The sequence below is a fragment of the Manis pentadactyla genome, chromosome 12 (assembly GCF_030020395.1).
Source record: "Manis pentadactyla isolate mManPen7 chromosome 12, mManPen7.hap1, whole genome shotgun sequence".
Lineage (NCBI taxonomy): Eukaryota > Metazoa > Chordata > Mammalia > Pholidota > Manidae > Manis > Manis pentadactyla.
Genome location: NC_080030.1, coordinates 21,434,393 through 21,452,504, shown reverse-complemented (window position 1 = coordinate 21,452,504; position 18,112 = coordinate 21,434,393).

Here is an 18,112-nt window from a genome sequence, read left to right as displayed (position 1 = left end):
TCATGGTCAGTCTGAATCCCTGACTACAGAACAAGGTCACACAAAATTTGCCAGTGAGCAGCACCACTGGATATGAATGGACACCCTCTTTGCTGTCCCTGTCCTGGAGTTAGGCCTCAGAAGCTGTGTTGTGAAGTGAGACTCAGATCCTCTGCCAAAGCTTAGGTTAACTGTACCCCACTTTTGGCAATCTGATTGCCCCTAAAGGAGGGAGTCTTTTCATGCCACTCAGATCATGATAGACATACTCCCAGGCTATGAAAGGCCATGTGGACCAGGGAACAGCAAGAGCAAAGAGAGCAGGCACAAAGATAAGTGGGAAAGAGTCCTGGGTTCCTGACAACTAACCGATTTCTAGGTTTTCCTGAAACCTCACTGCATTTTTGACTTGGTTTCTGGGAGACACTGTAATGTCACCATGAAATCCCCACATTCACTTAAATTAACTTTACTTGGGTTCTATTTATTTACAAAAGAAGTCTAACTAATTGGTTAAGTCTAACTAGAAATTGGCTAAATTTATAAAACGTCCCAACTAAAAATCATTCAATGACTCCAACCTTTGGAAGTCCTTCATATTGGCCCAAATCTGTTTATTACTCTTGGTAAGACTCTTCTATTCTTCTAAGGATTCTTCCCATAGCTTCACTATTCTTTTCAAGAATTCTTGAGACAGCCAAGTCTGGGAAATATTTTTCTGTTTTGAAACTTACGGGAATTCTGATTAATGTACATTCCTGAAAAGAGTTATGTTTCTGAGATGCAATGACACCAGTATACTTTTTCTTATAGTAAGATTCACCAAATGATTTTTATATGAATCTACATACTCCTTTAGAGTAGACAATGATATCAAATTTGCATTTAAACTTTATTCAATAAATCACTTTCGATAATGGATATTTTCAATGCTAGAATCATAGTTTCTAAAGCAACCTTTAAACACTTTATTTTTTAATTATTTTTTAAAATAGTGTTATGAGTCCTCTGAAAGGATAGCTTGTTGATTTTTCTGCCATGGCTTATCTGCTTTTATTCCTGGGCAAATAAATCAAACTTTATCTGCATTGGTAAGCTCTCTCTTGGAAGTATTTAATAATGAGTAATGACACAGTATGATTCAATGAACCAAGCTATAATTGATGATCCTCCAATCTGAAGAAAACATACAAATATATAATAAAATATGAGGGACTTTGGAAGGAACATGTCATATGGTAGAATAAGGAGAAGAAATTGAAGTTGTTAAACTTTGGAATGTCACAGCTCATTAATTTATCAGGTATGTTCTATGAGCCAGCAACTCTTCTTGGTGCTGAGAATACAAATACTTAATAGTGCAAAAGCTCACTGTCTATGTGAGAAGACTCAAAAATGGAGTGCAAGCTCATTTTAAAAGCTCCAGAGATTTTCTATTTGCTGCTTCTATGGCTTCATGAGGGAGAATAAACTATTTTTAATTGCTTTACAAATTAATTTCTGCATTATTGTCATCATTTTATCAAATAAGTTATTTTCTGATTGAAAGAAATGTAATTTTTTTAATAATCAATTTTCTCTCCACTATTGGCTTATTTTTATTACTGTTTAGAAATTTTTTTTTAATGTTCGTTCTAGGGATACCACACAAAAATTTAGTCACATTCTCTGTTCAGGTAGTTATACACGGCTTCCCATGTCACGCAAGCACCTTATAATGGTAGAGATCATTTCTCTGTTTTGTCTTTTTTGTTATTGGTGTCATGATTTCACTATTATTCATGCTATTGATAAACAATTCATTTAGACCAATTTTGATTTATATAGTCAAAAACTTTTTATAGCTGTTCAAGATAAGGTGAGTCTTTTACCTATACTTTCTTTAACCATTTCTGGGAACATCTTTTCCTTTTTGTAGGTCAAAGTTTATAATAATATGTATTATGCTCCTTCTGCCTCAAGAAATTTCTTTAATATGTTTTATAATTAAAGTTTTCTTTATGAATATTTTCTGGTTTTGCTTGTCTGAAACAGTCCTTTACTTTTGAAATGCAATTGGTTGGTATAGAATTCTGGATTGACTATTACTTTTTTTCTTTCAGCACTTTAAAGATGCCATACATTTTCTTCTGGCTTATGTAGTTTATAATGAAAACTTTGCTTTGATTCCCATTCTCTGTATTGTGTTTTTAACTTTGGCAAACTTACCAGTTTAAATATGAAGTATTCAGATGTTTTTTCTTGTCATATTTATTTGGCTTGATATTATACAAGTGTTTTGAATTTGTGTTTCTATACTTTATTTATATTTGAAAAATTCTCAGCTGAGAAAATTTCTTCAAATATTTCTTCTGGCCCATTCAATCTTTATTCTATTTCTGGGTTTGCAAATAACATAAGTTACTGTGTTCTAGTAACATAATAATCAAAATAACCTTTTGATATTATTCCAGAGTGCATTTACCACCCATCCCCAACACACATACTCTATTTTTTTTTTCATTAGTGTTTTAATTTGGACAATTTCTGTTGAAAAATCTTCAAATTCACTGATACTTTTCTCAGCTATGTCATGTCCACTGATGAATTTGTCAAAGGCATTCTTCACTTATTACTATGCTTTATTTATTCCTTATGTTTTAGACAGAATAATGGCCTTAAAGATATCCACATCCTAATCGCTGAAACCTATAAATATGTTATGATATGTGGTGTCTTATTCTGTTTAGGCTGCTATACCACAATACTATAGAATGGTGGCTTAGTAACAAGAGAAACTTATAATTCTGGAGGCTGGGAAATCTAAAATCAAGTAATTAGCAGATTCTGTATCTGATTAGGACATGCTTAGTGATTTATAGATGACTGTCTTCTCACTGGGCCCTGATATGTCAGAAGGGGAAAGGATGCTCCTTTATGAGGGCACTAATCCTGTTCATGAGGATTTCACCCTCTGACAGAATTATCTTTCAAAATCTCCACCTTAATACTGTCACATCAAGGGTTAGGATTCCAGTACATGAATTCAGTGGAGACCCAATCAGTCTGTACCAGATGGTAAGAGGGGATTAAGTTTGCAGATGGAATTAAGGTTGCTAATAAACTGAATTTAAAATAGAGAGATTAACCTGGAGTATCTTGGGGGGCCCAATACAGTCACAAGGGTACTTCAGTGAGGAAGTGGGAGGTAGAAGGGTCTGTGTCAGAGTGGTGTAATCATGGAAAGACACAATTGGCTGTTGTTAGTGATGATGAAAAAAGGGGCACAAGGCCAAGGAATTCAGTCAGTCTCTAGAAGTTTAAATGATAGAAACATTTATTCTCTCCCTAACACCTCCAGAAAGGAATGCAGTCCTGCCAACATCTTGATTTTATCCCCATGGGACTCATTATGGATTTGACTTCCAGAACTGTAAGATAATAAACTCATGCTGTTTAAAGTCACCAATTCTGGGATGATTTGTTGTAGCTTCAATAGGACGATAATACACATTGCATTTCCATCTGATCCTTTCTTTTTTGTTCCTGTCTCTCCTAAAATTCCCCATCTTTTCATGTATGTTGTCTACATTTTTCACGATGAACATGTTGTTCATAGTTATTTTGAATTCCTTCACTGATAGTTTCAATGACTATATCATCTTTGTATCTGATTCTGTTGATTGTTTTATTCTATTGGAAGTTTCACTTTCTAAATCTTGTATTTTTCATTGATATTCACAGTGTATTTGAAAGTATTTTAGAGATTGTGGTGAGTAGTGTTTATGCCTGGAAACACACATGCTTCATTTTTTGCTATGCTGTTATTGGTAGTGGTGAGGGATTAAATCAATCTAGTCAGGAGTTGCTCTAGATTTGGAATTTGGTGCTTTCATGTCTGCCTTCAGTGGACCACTAACTTCAAGTCCGCCAGTGTTACAAAGTCTGGATCATTTTCCAGAGGGTTTTGCCTGAGTGTTCCTCTCCAGCAACAGCTCTGGGTCTTGCCTTTGCACTTATACCTCATAAAGGATGTAGTTCCTTGCCCCTGACACTCCTTCAGCAATAGAAATTCCTGCTTATTGAGTGCTTGGTAGCCTTAGTATTGGGGCACAGGGATTCTGTTTTTCTGCATCAGCCTCTGTCTCAGGTCCTGTGTCCTTGGGTTTCAGGGGCAGAGCTTTCTAAGTGATCACGCTTCTCAGTCATGGGAGATCTCCAATTGTCTGGGTTCTAGATGATTTTCTGCACCTCCCCAAGAACAGAAGACATTTTCTTATATCCTTCCACCAGTGGATTTTCACGTGTGTGTCCTCTGTGGCTGATGGTACTTGATGCCTTTACCCCAAAAGCAGAGCTTTTGTTCCTTACGGGAGACATGACTAGGTGGTGTTTCATGCCTTTGTCTTAGCCAGCTTGAGCTGCTGTACCAAATTGCCCTAGACTGGGACTGCAACAAGAGTAATTGATTTCTCATATTTCTGGAGGCTAGGAAATTCAAGATTAAGGCATTGTCAGAGCCAGTGTCTGGTGAGAAGAATCCTGACTTACAGATAGATGTCTTCTCATTGTATCCTTACATGACAAAGAAAGGAAATGGACACTTTCATTTCCCTTCTTATGAGGGCACTAATTATACTTATGAAATCTCTACCCTCATGACCTAACTGCCTTCCAAAGGCCTCACCTACTACCGTCACATATGGGGTTAGGATTTCAACATATGAATTTGGAAGGCATGCAGACTTTCTGTCATAACAACTATCCTCCAGAACTGTAACAATAAGGATTCTTATTTTCTTTCCACTGTTTCCAGTCTTTCTCATGGCAGCAAAAATCTTCCAACTGGATATCAACTTCCCTCGAATCTATAGCTCAAAGGTGTTCTAGACCATCACTTTGTCCCACTTTCACCCTTTAAGTAACTTGATAAACATTTTGGCTGACAAACATTTGTTTGTATGGCAGCTTTGTAATCTACTGGGTTCCATGGGTAAGTGCTCAAGTCTTATTTCTCCCTGGAAGTAACTCTTTCCTTAGATTTTGGTGGCTGCCCCATGACCCCAGCTTTATTATGGGTTAAAGAAAGTTTATGATTCTCTAGATTATACACCTTGTTATTTTTGTTGGTGTGGAAGCAATGTTCTTTCTACTTTTTTGCACCCTCAGCAGGATCCAGGGGTCCATTTGATCTATGCTATTCCAAAGTGGCCATCTGTAGCCTTTATTCTAGAGGTGAATTTTGGCTGGATATCTTGTAGAAAATGGCACACTGTCATCACATCATATGTTGTTTTGACAAAGTCAGGCTGATTTTCTTTCCCATTTAAGTCACCTGACCTTTTGACTAGATGTCAATTATTTTCTCTATTTTGAAAGTCCAAATGACTTTACTAGTATATGTTAGCATATTACTATTCTGGTGTATCTTAGTATACTATTTAATGTAATATACTATAATGCAATATATTATATACAATACAACATAAGTATATTCAATTACACATATAAATATGTTCTACAATATAATGTCCTATACAACATATATATACATCTATAGTACACAATACATAAATCGTGTGCAATAAAATATACTATGGAACTTGCATTCATTCTTTTCTGGTACATTGATGTGCCCTTTATAATATTGGCATATATTTATTCTGTTTCATTTTGTTTTCCTTTATGTTTTGCATGCCTTCTCAAGCTATTTTCTCTCTGGTTCCTTTAATTTAGTATTTCCATTTTAGTTCTTACTACATGGCCCTCTACAGAAAAGTTTGTTGACTCTTGGCCCCATGTCTGTAGGAAATATTCACTTCTCTTTTTAAAAATGTTTTCTTATATCTTTGTATAAATTCTGGGTTTCACCCTTTTGGTGTTCATTTTAGAATTAACAGTGTGTAGATACCATTAGGCAGGTCTGCAGAAAAAGAGACAGCGACAGCTTGGTCTTATAGACTTTGCACTCGGGTGTGCTCTCCTTAACTGGTACAGAGGTGAACTACTGTCTTTAAAAACGTGGACTCTCTGTGTATCTTTGCCTACTTTCTCTCACAGAATCTTCCAAATGTCAGAGGTTGCCTGCCGCCAGCCCTGTGTGCTCATCCTTCCCCTGCCCACTGTTACCAAGTGTAGTAGTCCCTGCCTTCCAGGGTGGTCCATATGCATCAGAAGCTGTGTTTCTGTTCACCTTCCGAGCTGTCACCTGTGGGACTCGGAAGCTCTTCTTACCTTTCCTCTTGTGCCAAGTACTTGCCCTCTGGTCCATCTCAGCCCAACTCACAGTTCTAAACCAAGGAGTAGCTCTCTTATTTTGAGGGTATACATTAGGTGGAGGCTTCTGCCATCTTCCACTACTAGCCCCCTTCTGTTTTTCCAATTCTTCTCTGTCCCAATATCCAGGCCTTTTGCTTTTGGTGTCTAATCCAGTTCTGGTGGCCTTCATTGTTTTGGATTACACTTTCACATAATTTCTGTTTTCTGTTTCCTAATCGACTGAACATGCCGTTCCTGGTTTGTCCATTTTGCTTTTTCTCCTTGTCATGGGGGTTATTCCTGTGAAAAGTAGGACAATTCTACAATAATGTATCTGAAGCTATTCCTGCTGGAAGCTACTAATATTTTCTAAATTGTTTTAATAGTTGCTGAATTAAGAATTGTATATGATGATTGATGGTGCAGTGATTCTCAAACCAGAGATCACCAAACAAACTTTTAGTTAATATTCTCTCCTGGACCTTATGGTATAAAATATGCTGATCACTAAACAGACTACATTTATGAAATAATTGTTCATTGTCAAAGAGACATTTATAATTTCTAATTAAAATTGCTAATTAGCATGAACATCATGAGTTACTCTCACTGAATTGATACAGTACTAGACAAAACAAAAAAGAAGAAATTTTAATTAGTCTATGCAATCTTAATGCTGAAAAATTTGCATTTTCTTTTTGACTCTTTGAAAGATTGAAAACATATTTAAGGCACCAATTACAATCAACACATAAGGATTCTAAGGAGCCCTGGAATCCATGTTGTGAATCACAGAGAAATAACCTTTGAACTTCCTTTTTATATTGAACTTTAATAGCTTTGTAGTTCATTTAAAATTTTTCTATCCAATTTTGCAGAATACAAATATAACTGCCTAAATTTCTATAGGGTGATTGTATGATTATGAAGTTAAAATGTCAAATATAAATGTTTAAATGTCTTACAAATAAAAAAAAAACTTCCAACAAGCTGATAGTCAAGGATTTTGTACTACCAGAAATGTCCAGTTTTCTTCAAACTAGTGGCTTGCTTTCTCTTTGGAAATTTCTTTTAAATATGAGGAAGCTATGAATAAACAGTTGGGTTTTGTGTCTGTAATTTGTTATCAGATTTTAAAACATACACTGATGTATAAAAACAACAAAATGAAATTGATATAGTCACTATTCAAATTAAGTAAGAAAACATTAATAAAACTTTGATTCCATAGTTGAAAACACCTATGAACTTTTCCAGAATTGAATCCTTCTCTTTCTTCTGGGACAACCAGTGCCCTAAATTTAAACCTTATTACTTCCTGACATGTATTTCTGCTCTTGCCATATTTATATAGGTGATCTTGAGGAATATAGAGCATTGTTTTAAATATTTCCAATTGTCTGCAAATGAACCATATGTATTCTTTTAAATCTTGACTCTTCTGTCAGTAGTAGAAATGTGAGATTCATCCATGTTAAAAAACATGTAGTATTAGCTCATTAATTTTCAATGCAATGTTCTAACTTAATTTATGGAAATAACAAAATTTAGTCTTCCACTCATTACTTGATTGGTATTTGTGCTGTTTCTACTCATTTGCCGTTTAATCAATGTGACTACGGCCATTCTTTTAACTATATCCTTGCATCCCTTTGGTTTTCTGTCAGTCCCTTATTGTTGTCTTTTTTTGGTTAATTCTTCATCTATTTTTCGATAGTAACCATTGTCTGATGCAAATATCTTTTTATATGATGCAAATATCTTTCAGTTTGTATCTTAGTTTTTTGTTTTCTTGAGGTGTCTCTAAGTGAATATATATTGTTAATTTTGATGTAGTCAAAATCACCAGTCTTAACTGTTATATTTTGTTTTCTTTTTATCTTATTGGAGAAATCCTTCCCTACTTGTAGTCATAAAAGTATAGTCCTTTATTTTTGTTGGAAAGATAACTTTTACACTGATGTTGTTAATCTGTATAGAATTGATTTTCATGTACAATTTAATACATGAATACATTTTATTCCCTTGCCTGTTGATAACAGCTGTCCCAATATCATTTATTAAATAGTCCTTCCTTTCCCCACAGAACCACTTCAGCCATGACTATAGCTTCCATCTGTGTGTCAGCCGGTTTCTGGGCTCCTTGTCCACTGGTTTGCTTGTCTATACCTGGGTCAGTACTATGCTTTTATGCTTTCTAGAGTTTTACAGCACATCTAGATATTTGGCATTTAGGTCGTAGAATTGTCTTCTCCCACACATTTTTGGCAATTTTTTTGTTCTTACATTGTATTCTTGGTATAAATGCAACAAATTTTATTGGCAATCCTTTTGGTGTTATCTTTGGAATTTCCCTGAAACTATAGTTTGCCAAAAACTGATGTCTTTGTGGTATCAAGATGTTGTATACATGACTCATAATGTCTGTTTATTGATGCCTACTGCTTGATTGCTCTCTGCATCATTATAGAATGCCCTCTTCATCCCCTGGTAATAATTCTTGATTTTATCTGAAATATATAGTAATAATATTTACTTTATCTGCAAATAATAGAGACTCTCAAGTTTCTTTAGTTAAAATTTTCATGATACATCTCTTTCCATCTTTTTACTTTTAATTGATGTGTCTCTGCGGATTTCCTGTAGAAAAACATAATTGGATATTGCTTCTGTTTCAATTGTGTTGCTTTTTAATTGGAGAGTTTAGATCTTTTATATTAATATAATGCTTGATAATGGCTGGGAATTTAAACTGACCATCTTACTCATTCTAAATGTACTTAAAATGTACTTATTCCTTTTGCAGTCTTGTTCTAACATTTTTGAATTCATTGAATAAATTTTTGTGACTCATTTTTTAAAAATTATTCTCATTTTTTTGAAGAACATTATGTTTACTAGGCTCTTCCCTACCCCAAGTCCCCCCCAACAAACCCCATTACAGTCACTTATCATCAGCAAAGTAAGATGTTGTAGAATCACTAATTGTCTTCTCTGTGTTGCAAAGCCTTCCCCTTTCCCCCACCCCCCACATTATACATGCTAATCATAATACACCCTTTCTTCTTCCCCACCCTTATCCCTCCCCACCCTCCCATTCTCCCCAGTCTCTTTCCCTTTGGTAACTGTTAGTCCATTCTTGGGTTCTGTGATTCTGCTGCTGTTTTGTTCCTTCAGTTTTTCTTTTGTTCTTATACGCCACAGATGAATGAAATCATTTGGTACTTGTCTTTCTCCACCTGGCTTATTTCACTGAGCATAATACCCTCTAGCTCTATCCATGTTGTTACAAATGGTAGGATTTGTTTTCTTCTTATGGCTGAATAATATTCCATTGTGTATATGTACCACATCTTCTTTATCCATTCATCTACTGATGGACACTTAGGTTGCTTCCATTTCTTGGTTATTGTAAATAGTGCTGCAATAAACATAGGGATGCATCTATCTTTTTCAAACTGGAGTGCTGCATCCTTAGGGTAAATTCCTAGAAGTGGAATTCCTGGGTCAAATGGTAAGTCTGTTTTGAGAATTTTGAGGAACCTCCATATTGCTTTCCACAATGGTTGAACTAATTTACATTCCCACCAGCAGTGTAGGAGGGTTCCCCTTTCTCCGCAACCTCTCCAACATTTGTTGTTGTTTGTCTCTTGGATGGTGGCCATCCTTACTGGTGTGAGGTGATACCTCATTGTAGTTTTAATTTGCATTTCTCTGATAATTAGCGATGTGGAGCATCTTTTCATGTGTCTGTTGGCCATCTGAATTTCTTCTTTGGAGAACTGTCTGTTCAGCTCCTTTGCCCATTTTTAAATTGGATTATTTGATTTTTGTTTGTTGAGGAGCATGAGCTCTTTATATATTTTCGATGTCAAGCCTTTATCGGATCTGTCATTTATGAAAATATTCTACCATCTGTAGGGTACCTTTTTGTTCTATTGATGGTGTCCTTTGCTGTACAGAAGCTTTTCAGCTTGATATAGTCCCACTTGTTCATTTTTGTTTTTGTTTTCCTTGCCCAGGGAGATATGTTCATGAAGAAGTCACTAATGTTCACATCCAAGAGATTTTTGCCTATGTTTTTTTCTAAGAGTTTTATGGTTTCATGACATACATTCAGTTCTTTGAACCATTTTGAATTTACTTTTGTGTATGGGGTTAGACAGTGATCCAGTTTCATTCTCTTACATGTAGCTATACAGTTCTGCCAGCACCATTTGTTGAAGAGACTGTCATTTCCCCATTTATGTCCATGGCTTCTTTATCAAATATTAATTGACCATATATGTTTGGGTTAATGTCTGGAGTCTCTAATCTCTTCTACTGGTCTGTTGCTCTGTTCTTGTGCCAGTACCAAATTGTGTTGATTACTATGGCTTTGTAGTAGAGCTTGAAGTGGGAGTGAGATCCCTGCCACTTTATTCTTCTTTCTCAGGATTGCTTTGGCTATTCGGAGTCTTTGGTGTTTCCATATGAATTTTTGAACTATTTGTTCCAGTTCGTTGAAGAATGTTGCTGGTAATTTGATAGGTTTTGCATGAAATCTGTATATTGCTTTGGGCAGGATGGCCATTTTGACGATATTAATTCTTCCTAGCCAAGAGCATAGGATGAGTTTCCATTTGTTAGTGTCCTCTTTAACTTCTCTTAAGAGTGTCTTATAGTTTTCAGGGTATAGGTCTTTCACTTCTTTGGTTAGGTTTATTCCTAGGTACTTTATTCTTTTTGATGCAATTGTGAATGGAATTGTTTTCCTGATTTATCTTTCTATTGGCTCATTGTTAGTGTATAGGAAAGTCACAGATTTCTGTGTGTTAATTTTGTATCCTGCAACTTTGCTGTATTCTGATATCAGTTCTAGTAGTTTTGGAGTGGACTCTTTAGGGTTTTATATGTACAATATCATGTCATCTGCAAATAGTGACAGTTTAACTTCTTCTTTACCAATCTGGATTCCTTGTATTTCTTTGTTTTGTCTAATTGCCATGGCTATGACCTCCAGTACTATGTTAAATATCAGTGGGGAGAGTGGGCATCCCTGTCTTGTTCCTGATCTCAGAGGAAAAGCTTTCAGCTTCTCACTGTTAAGTATGATATTGGCTGTGGGTTTATCATATATGGCCTTTATTATGTTGAGGTACTTGCCCTCTATACCCATTTTGCTGAGAGTTTCTATCACGAACGGATGTTGAATTTTGTCAAATGCTTCTTCAGCATCTATGGAGATGATCATGTGGTTTTTGTCTTTCTTTTTGTTGATGTGGTGGATGATGTTGATGGATTTTCGAATGTTGTACCATCCTTGCATCCCTGGGATGAATCCTACTTGGTTGTGGTGTATGATTCTTTTGATATGTTTTTGAATTTGGTTTGCTAATATTTTGTTGAGTATTTTTGCATCTACATTCATCAGGGATATTGGTCTGTAATTTTCTTTTTTGGTGGGGTCTTTGCCTGGTTTTGGTATTAGGGTGATGTTAGCTTCATAGAATGAGTTTGGGAGTATTCCCTCCTCTTCTATTTTTTGGAAAACTTCGCTGTATGTATGATAAAATTCCGAGGTAAATCCATCTGGCCCAGAGGTTTTTTTTCTTGGGTAGTTTTTTGATTACCACTTCAATTTCTTTGCTGCTAATTGGTTTGTTTAGATTTTGTGTTTCTTCCTTGGTCAGCCTTGGAAGGTTGTATATTTCTAGGAAGTTGTCTATTTCTTCTTAGCATATAGGTTTTCGTAGTAGTCTCTAATAATTCTTTGTATTTCTGTTGGGTCCGTCGTGATGTTTCCTTTCTCATTTCTGATTCTGTTGATGTGTGTTGATTCTCTTTTTCTCTTAATAAGTCTGGCTAGAGGCTTATCTATTTTGTTTATTTTCTCAAAGAACCAGCTCTTGGTTTCATTGATTTTTTCTTTTGTTTTATTCTTCTCAATTTTGTTTATTTCTTCTCTGATTTTATTATGTCCCTTTATTTGTGGCCTAGTATGTGGTCTATTCTTTAGAATGTTCCATGTGCACTTGAGAAGAATGTGTATCCTGTTGCTTTTGGGTGTAGAGTTCTATAGATGTCTATTAGGTCCATCTGTTCTAGTGTGTTGTTCAGTGCCTCTGTGTCTTTACTTATTTTCTGTCTGGTGGATCTGTCCTTTGGAGTAAATGGTGTGTTGAAGTCTCCTAAAATGAATGCATTGCAGTCTATTTCCTCCTTTAGTTCTGTTAGTATTTCTTTCACATATGCTGGTGCTCCTGTGTTGGGTGCATATATATTTATAATGGTTATATCCTCTTGTTGGACTGAGCCCTTTATCATTATGTAATGTCCTTCTTTATCTCTTGTTACTTTCTTTGTTTTGAAGTCTATTTTGTCTGATACTAGTACTGCAACTCCTGCTTTTTTCTCCCTATTGTTTGCATGAAATATCTTTTTCCATCCTTTTACTTTTAGTCTGTGCATGTCTTTGGGTTTGAGGTGAGTCTCTTGTAAGCAGCATATAGATGGGTCTTGTTTTTTTATCCATTCAGTGACTCTGTGTCTTTTGATTGGTGCATTCAGTCCATTTACATTTAGGATGATTATTGATAGGTATGTACTTATTGCCATTTCAGGCTTTAGATTCGTGGTTACCAAAGGTTCCAGATTACTTTCCTTACTATCTAAGAGTCTAACTTAACTCACTTAGTATGCTGTTACAAACAAAATCTAAAGGTTCTTTTCTAATTCTCCTCCTTTTTCTTCCTCCTTCATTCTTTATATATTAGGTATCAGATTCTATACTTTTTCTCTATCCCTTGATTGACTTTGGGGATAGTCAATTTAATTTTGCATTTGCCTCACAATCAGCTGCTCCACCCTCCCTACCATGATTTTACTACCTCTGGTGACAGCTATCCAACCCTAGGAACACTTCCATCTATAGCAGTCCCTCCAAAATAGACTGCAGAGATGGTTTGTGGGAGGTAAACTCTCTCAGCTTTTGCTTATCTGGAAATTGTTTAATCCCTCCTTCAAATTAAATGATAATCTCGCCAGATAAGGTAATCTTGGTTCCAGGCCCTTCTGCTTCATGGCATTAAATATGTCATGCCACTCCCTTCTGGCCTGTAAGGTTTCTGCTGAAAATTCTGATGTTAGCTTGATTGGCTTTCCTTTGTATGTGATCTTATTTCTCTCTCTGGCTGCTTTTAGAAGTCTGTCCTTATCCTTGATCTTTCCCATTTTAATTACTATGTGTCTTGCTGTTGTCCTCATTAGGTCCCTTGTGTTGGGGGATCTGTGGATCTCCATGGCCTGAGAGACTATGTCCTTCCCCAGATTGGGGAAGTTTTCAGCAAGTACCTCCTCAAAGACACTTTCTATCCCTTTTCCTCTCTTCTTCTTCTGGTATCCCTATGATGCGAATATTGTTCCGCTTGGATTGGTCACACAGTTCTCTCAATATTCTTTCATTTTTAGAGATCCTTTTTTCTCTCTGTGCCTCAGCTTCTTTGTATTCCTCTTCTCTAGTTTCCATTTCATTTATTGTCTCCTCCACTGCATCCAACCTGGTTTTAATACCCTCCATCATGTTCTTTAATGATTGGATCTCTGACCTGAATTCATTCCTGAGTTCTTGGATGTTTTTCCGTACCTCCATTAGGATGTTGATTATTTTTATTTTGAACTCCCTTTCAGGAAGAGTCATGAGGTCCATATCATTTAAGTCTTTCTAGGGATTTGTATTAACAATTTTACTCTGGACAAGGTTCCTTTGGCATTTCATGTTTGTATATGGCACCCTCTAGTGTCCAGAAGCTCTATTCTGGAGCTGCTGAGCCCCTGAAGCAATGCTGGGAGTCACAGGGGAGCGGTACTGGGGGTAGGAAAGAGCTGTTTCCCGCCTCCTGGCTCCTGTGCCTGTCTCCACTGCCTGAGCCAGTGGGCCGGGCACACAGGTATAAGTTTTTGTCCCAGAGCAGCCAGATATGGATCCCTGATTTCCCCAAGCAGCCGGAATCCCAGTCTCCCCAGGAACTCTGCCTGTATTAACTTTCCAACCCAGTAGTCATGTGAGTCTCATGAAAGCATTGTAAAATGTAGGTTTGTGGTCCCAGCGCAGATCTCCGGAGCTAGGTATTCAGTAGTCCCAAGCCTTCCACTCCCTCCCTGCTCTGTTTCTCTTCCTCCTGCCAGTGAGCTCGGGTGGGGGAGGGACTCGGGTCCTGCAGAGCCACAGCTCTGTCATGTTACCCTGTTCGGTGAGGTCTGCTCTTTTCTCCAGGTGTGTGCAGTCTGACGCGTCCTCTTTCCTGTTGCTCTCTCAGGATTAGTTGCGCCAATTAAATTTTCTAATTGTATCCAGTTTTAGGAGGAAGCTTCTGTCTCTCCTCTCATGCCGCCATCTTTTTTGACATCTTTGTGACTCATTTTTATCTCAAAAAAGTAGATACAGAGATACATTTTTGTTTATTCATAATACCATTTTGTTTCATTATTATTTTTCAGTTGTTGATTTCTACAATTTATAATATACATCTTTAACATATCAGAGTCTACATACACATAATAATATACCTCTTCCCATAAATTGTAAGAAATTTCAAATATGTACATTTCCTTTCCCACCTCCTTAGCTTTATTTTTTTCATATATATTATTTCTACATATTGCAAGCAATGCAGTGTTTTACTGATATTAATTTTTGAGACACTCATTTTTATTTTAAAGAGATTATAAATAAGAAACAAATGCATTTCATATTTGCCCTCATGTATTTTATTTCTGGTGCTCTTTATTTGTTTATGTTTTTGTCCAAATTTCTATCTGGCATTATATTCTTTCCTTCCAAAGAACTATATTAAATTTTTCTTATAGTTTAGATTTGCTGGCAGTGATATTACTCAAGCTTGAATTTTCTGAAAAAGTCTTTGCCCTTATTTTTGAGATATTTTCACATCATATAGTAAAAGATTATAGGTTTTCAGGTATTTCATTCAAAATTGTAAATGTGTGGCTCTATTGTCTTCTGATTTGCCTGCTTTCTGATGACAAGCCTGTTACTAGTCTCTTCTTTGTTTCTCTGCATTTACTTTTTTCCTTCTTTTATCTCCAGATGTCTTAAAAATTTCTGTCATCTTAAATTTCTATTAGTTTAATTTTGATAAATTCAGATTTTTTTTTCCCAGAAAATTCTTCTAGGGTTTCTTTGAGATTTTTGGTTTTGTGGTTCATTTCCTTTCATTAATTTTACAAATTTTTTAGCTTCATATCTTCAAATATTTCTTTTGGAAGCAGCTCCCATCCATCCTGGTTATTGACAGGCTTTGTGATCTCAACCTCAGACACAGGGTTTCCCCACCATCCCATCCCTCCTCCACAAGGTCATGAAACTCGGCTTTATATCAGCGGGGATTCTTGAACACAAATTTTGTTCCTCTTCAACGTCAGTCAAACTCCCCCTTGTGTCAATGCAGAATCATTATCATGCGTGCATTTCCTTTACCCTGCTTAGCAGTGTGTAGATGTGCCTTCGTGTAACTGCAGGGAGGAACCGCACAGGCCTTTCCAGCCTTCCCCAGCAGCTGCGGGCCTTTTCCCGAGAGTAGGAGGCCAGACATCTCCTGGCTGTCCCGATAGCGGATTACATTTGCTCCATCTGAGAGAAAGGCTCCCTTATGCAGTGTCACCACCTACATGCACATGAGATGGACCTGGCATCTCTGCTGTCCTCACACTTCCTCACAGGCACCAGTGGTGGCTGTAGAAAAGAGCTGGCAACTGCTCGCTGCCTTCCATGTTGTCTGGGGTTCCCATCGATTCTAAACCATCACGTGGGCACATGCTCTGCCTTTAAAGTTTGTTATTGTTGAAGAATTTTTTCTTGAGTGATATTTATCATTGCTACCACTTCTCATGCTCCACCAAAGATCAAACAATTTTTATGTCCCTTTCACCCTCTGAGGGGCCTGCCACATATTGGAAAACAGTTCATGGGATTGCTTTGACTTTAGCTCTCCAATGGGCTAAAAAAAGCTATAATTTTGTGGTTTATCTGTATGCTACTCATTGTTTTCATGGGAGCAATGTTTTTCTGCAGTTTTCTATTTTCTAAGTGAAAGTGGAACTATGCAATATCACCTGTGTAATATATACAATAATGCTGAAATGGAATTTCTCTAAGGAAACTGCCTCACATTAAAAGTGATGGTCTTGACACACTTGCACATTTTTAGTCTCTTCAGAATAAATCTGGCATAAGAATTCTTCTGTTAAACAAACCTTATGTTAAATTCCTTTTGAGTTTGATATTATCAACTTTTTTGAACTTTCTTAGGTTTTGTTCATACATAGGATTATGATTTTTTTAAATCTGTTCTTTTGATGTCTCTACTGTTCTTGCTTCTTTCTTTTTGTTTACATTTCAAATTTCAACTACTCATTCATATAAGTAATATTACCATGATATCTAACTGTTATGTCAAATTAAACCCCAGCCCTGTGTAGCATGGGCATCTTAGATGAATACCAAATCTTCTCGTAAAAACAAAGCTCAAAGTAAATATAAAGAGACATATTGTCACAAATGGCAAAATTTCATTCTTTTTTATGGCTGATTAATATTCTATTGTACATATACCACATCTTTGTTATCTAGACATTTACCTACAGTCTTAGGTTGCTTCTGTATCTTGGCTATTGTAAATAATGTGGCAATAAACATAAAAATGAAATAAACATTCAAACAGTTTGAATTAGTGATTTTGTTTTCTTTAGGTACATTCCCAGAGGTAGAATTACCAGATTATAGACTATTTCTATTTTTAGATCTTTGGAAAATATTTCTATATGTTTTCCACAGTGCCTGCACTGATTTACATTCTGCTATGTGAAAAAAGATGGACAAAGACAAATACCATGTGATTTCACTTTTATGTGAAATCTAAAAAAAATCAAACAAATGAACAAACAAGCAAAACAGAAACAGACTCATAAACACAAAGAACAGACTGGTGGTTGCCATTGGGATGGGGGATGGAATTTTATAAATTCCATCATAAAACAGGGGATAGTTTTATGATGGAATTTATAGTAATGGAGATATTTTCCAATATGTGGGCAAAATAGGTGAAGGCATAAAGAGGGACAAACATCCAATTATATCACAATTAGTCATGGAGATGAAAGTGTAGCATAAGGAATATAGTGAATAGTACTGTAATAACATTGTATGTTACAGATGTTTACACTTACTGTGGTGAGCATTTAAGAATATATGTAATTGTCAAATCACTATATCTGAAACCAACATGATATTACATATCAACTATATTTCAATAAAAAATATAAAGAGACATAATATATAATGTTCCATCTGAACCTCCTTCTTAATTCTGAAAAGTGTGGGCATGAGATCCAATGACAATTTTCATTGCCAGTGCTGTATATTAAAAACAGAATAAAAATGCTTATTTTGGAAAGAACTACAAAAATCAATGGTATGTCTATGCTAGTAAAAAATATAGTGTCTGCATCACTTTAAAAAGGGAAATGCAGGGAACAGATTCGAAGGAAATTTAGATATTCTCTCTCATGATATGCAAACGGTGCATGGCGTTTTATGATGGAATTTCTAGTAATTAAATAAGAACACATTTTCAAAATATATTTACCATTGGATTTGCCATATCTTAATAATAAGAAACAGTGATCTTGAACTTGCTGGGATAATTTATGTTTTGTTCTGATTTTGGAAAAAGAAGAAAGGATCTTCAAAGATTTTCATTTGTCATTGTGATGCTGACTTTTTTATGTATCCATACTTAAACTGATGTTGGCTAAAGTCACTGGTAAACTCACAGTTCTGTAACCATTGTCTCCTTCCTTTTGTTTCATTAGCACACCACTAGAAACATAACTTATACAC